Source organism: Micropterus salmoides, unplaced genomic scaffold (assembly GCF_014851395.1).
Source record: "Micropterus salmoides isolate LMB-PRFRI ecotype aquatic unplaced genomic scaffold, ASM1485139v1 Ms_hic_scaffold_2927, whole genome shotgun sequence".
NCBI lineage: Eukaryota > Metazoa > Chordata > Actinopteri > Centrarchiformes > Centrarchidae > Micropterus > Micropterus salmoides.
In genome coordinates, this window is record NW_024042181.1 from 1 (window position 1) to 4244 (window position 4244).

At 38.7% G+C, this 4244-nt stretch overlaps 1 long non-coding RNA gene across 1 annotated transcript; it reads right to left on the bottom strand.

Moving 5' to 3' along the window:
* Positions 1–1790: 1790 nt before the first annotated feature.
* LOC119882130 lies at positions 1791–2095 on the bottom strand. The gene is made up of 3 exons (XR_005440463.1): positions 2061–2095; positions 1914–1955; positions 1791–1819 (listed from the first exon to the last, which is right to left on the bottom strand). It is a non-coding gene; the product is annotated as an uncharacterized LOC119882130 (long non-coding RNA).
* Positions 2096–4244: the final 2149 nt, after the last annotated feature.

A 4244-nucleotide genomic window follows, 5' to 3' on the forward strand; every position in this document is an offset into this window, starting at 1 on the left:
CTAAACTTAAGTTACCTAAGAGATCACCTACGCTGCAGATGTGTACTGAAGTGAAAAGCGGAAATGATTAGACCTGTTTGTCGGTTAGAACGCTTAGCGCACCGCATAAACCCCCTATTGGAAGAGGTTGAAAATATTTTACCAAGGTTTCAAATTTGTTTTTCTCCAGAAGAAAGCCTCCTCCCTCTCGAACTCTTCCAAGGTGTCGATCTGCTATATCAATCCCAGAGTTAGGTAAGGTCCTCTGGAGTTTTTTGACCTCATCAGTGAGAGTCACCAGCTTTGTTACCACTATTTTCTGGAATTCTGGCAATAATGAGAAATTAGAAAAAAATGATTACTCACTATAATCATGGTTCTCTGGTAACAGCAAGGCATTTCAGCCTTTCAGTAAAAGAGTGCTCTCTAGCAATCCCAGAAAAATGAATGACTATTCAATTAGTTACTTAAAGGTGGGGTAGGTACAAATATTCTATAAAACTTTTTCCCAAATTTGTTTAAACTGTCTATATATACCAATACATACTTAAAATGTAAGTACTCTGAAAAAGAAAGTATACTAATCGAGTGTCTGTAGTCCTCTCAGTGCTGTAATAAACACAGCTCATTATTTCCTACCGGACGAAAGAAGTGATAGGCTCAGCGGCTCTCCCTCGCTACCATGGCTACCAGCACTGCTGTGTAAGAGCAGCCCACATGCCCGCACACGTTGCTCAAGGATTGGAAGAGGCACTGAAGCTTGGAAGAATCACAATTATGGCAGAGCAAGAGCAGTCAAATTCCCAGTTACCTGCATATACAGTCAGCGAAGGAAAACCGGGCAAAAAAGGAAAACAGTATTTGAAAAGGTTATGACCCAAAAGAATTTGGATAAAGCAAGAAGTCAGACGAGAGTCAATATCGGCGGGCTTTCCAGCCGTGGCGACAACTGACAATCAGGGTGACGCCAACAGACATTGCTTTCGTGGAAGCTTTTACATGTAAAACACCATATATGTTATGAATCTTACACGAAATTCACCTTCATCACAGTGTAACTGATGGTAACGTGAAACGTGTATCAATGCAACCTTTTTTAGTTTTTATGTTACTAGCTCGTTACTGAATCAAACTCAATATATTTTAAACTTCACCATTACCAGTATCGATATGCTAGCTTGATAGTGAGTACTACCAGCCATGTTAGTTGTTTATATTAATAATGATAAAGTTAGGCATTTAATTACATGTGATTCTGACATGATGTCATGCACTGCTCCTCTCCGCGGCGCTGGTAAACGCGTCCTCTAGCTGAGCGTGGTCGGCAGCGCGTTCATGTTTTGGGGGCGTGGCTTTGTTAGGATCCCAGACGGGAGGGGGTGGGGGTGAATGAAATAATGAGCTGTGTTTATTGCAGCACTGAGAGGACTACAGACACTCGATTTGTATACTTTTTTTTTCTTTTTTCAGAGTACTTACATTTTAATTATGTATTGGTAAATATAGACAGTTTAAGCAAATTTGGGAAAAAGTATTTTTAGATAATTTCTACCTACCCCACCTTTAATACTTTATTCAAAGGGAAACCTTAACCCTGTATTTGACAAATCAGTTTTATTAAAGAACAATTTTATTAAGAGATGGTTCTAGACCAAATGTCATAAATGGCAAAGCAACAAGATGAAAACCTGAAGTCTGATTTACCAAACAGTTACAAAGAGAATGCAATGTTATAATACATATTAGTCTGGGTTTCACATGAAAATATTTTTGTACTTACTCGCTTCTGACAGGGGGAATGTGGTTGGTACATTGTAAATGGGCCTTGCATGCGAAAGACCTAAGCAGGAAAGAAAAAAGTGTGTGAAGCAATCAATATGTTTAGAACATATGTGCAATCTGCCTCATTGAGTGATACAACCAATGACATTCACCATCTAAGGACCTGCTCTCCATGGCTTGGGACCTGGGTACACCTGAGAAACCCAAACCACCAACATTAGTCAGTCCAGTAGCAATAGTATTCCTCATGCTAATCTGATATTCAATAAGACAAGCCAAATGTAACTGGCAATACTCACGACCACTTGAACTGTCCCGGCCCACGGACCTAGACGGACCTGGACGAACCTGTGCAACCTAAACCAATAGTCAATAGTGTTAGTTGCCTGCATCCTGATTGATAATCAACAATGAAATGTTAAACTCACCACTGGTTGACCTGTCGCGGCCCGCAGACCTGGGTGAACCTAAACAGCGCAGAGCAGAACCTTCAGTCAGTCATGATCAATAGTCCTAGTGACTTGCCTGCAATATTCAGCAATGAAATGTATAAACTCACCACTGGTTGACCTGTCGCGGCCTGCAGACCTGGGTGAACCTAAACAGCGCAGAGCAGAACCTTCAGTCAGTCATGATCAATAGTCCTAGTGACTTGCCTGCAATATTCAGCAATGAAATGTATAAACTCACCACTGGTTGACCTGTCGCGGCCCGCAGACCTGGTAACCTAAACAGCGCAGAGCAGAACCTTCAGTCAGTCATGATCAATAGTCCTAGTGACTTGCCTGCAATATTCAGCAATGAAATGTATAAACTCACCACTGGTTGACCTGTCGCTGCCGCAGACCTGGGTGAACCTGAGCAAAAATGTCAGTCAGTCATGATCAGTAGTAGGGCTGCACAATTAATCGCATTTTTATCAAAATGGCAATATGAACGAGTGCAATATCCAAATCACAGGGGCGGGGGCAGGGGCGCAATATTTGTTAAAGACAAAATATGTGTTATACCATTCTAAAATAAAGTATTGTGATGCTGCAGAGACATCCTGGCCTACAAATCGTATCCTACAGTGTAAAGGGAAAATCTTTGTTTGGTACAGATCCTCCTCCTCCTTAAAATCTTTTAAATATTTTACAATGAGAGTAATGATACAAAAATTATCATTCCCTCCAATATCACAATTGCAATATCAGTCAAAAAAATTGCAACTAGATATTTTCATTCATTTCTTACATCTTGTGATCACAGTAGTGATTACCTGCATGCTGATTTGGTATTGTAACAATAAAAAGTAAACTCATCAGCAGGGCAGTTGGAACGAATTCTTAAAGTCAAATATAATTTGAATAGTAAAAAAAACAGTACTATTTAAATCCTAAAATTACAAAATGCTTTTCTCATGTCACGTTTGATGAACAATTCAAGTTAGCGAGAGTGAGAAACACAAGGCAATGTGAGGTCTTTAGATGTACCGAGTAATGTTAGTACAGGAGGAGTGACAGGCTGCGGGATTCGTAAGGATGGGAAATAGCTTTAACATTAACTTTAAAATTGTCATTCACCGAGCCAAAATGCTTGTTATCATTAGTCAGCTAATTATTTTTTCTCACTACATTGCAACTTAAAGAAGCTTAGCTGGGAGCTTCATGGAGACAGCTAAAGTTAATGTTAGCTGCCCTACAGCTGTCAGTTAGCTTCAACTTCATATATTACCTAATAGCTGTATTCTCAGGAACATCACAATCAGCAAGAAACAGGTGGGTGTTAACTCACTTAAATGGTATGACTTATAAATGGTTGTATTTCGGTTATGTAAATTATTCTGTAAAATATTAAATCTTTGAACATTTGTTTGCCGAACTCTCTCCTGCTCTTTTGTTACTATTTGATAACAACTATTGCTAGTTTTTAACGCTATTGTTAGTTTATGACAAATCTTTTCTGCTGTGCTTTCGAACATGCTTAAATTGTGCTAACTGAGCACCAGCCTTTGCAAGAGAGCCGCTTCAATACACTTGTTAGATATTGTATCATTACTGCGTTAAGAATACATAATAGTGAAATACAGGCTGCATTTGAGCAATAAATATTTGAATATTAAAAGAAAAATGAAATTTGAATGGTATTAAATTGGAAGATTGACAGCTCTACTCACCACTATTTGATCTGTCACGGCCCACTGACAACAAAGACAGACTTTGTTTAATACAATCACAAATAACTTAAAATTTGAATCTGGTTAAAATGTGCATGGTCATCTAAGCAACAACTCACCATTTTTTGAAATTTTGATTGGTGGGGTGGGAAAGACTGGAATTATAGGACTGGCATCTTATCAGTAAATAAGGGGTATAAAACAAATTAACCTACAGTTAATTTTAACTTAATTTTGTTATTAAGCACAGGCAACCTTTCAATGCACATTAAATTAATGCCACAAGAAACATTTCTGTACCTCCTTTCCACTCCTCTTTATCCTC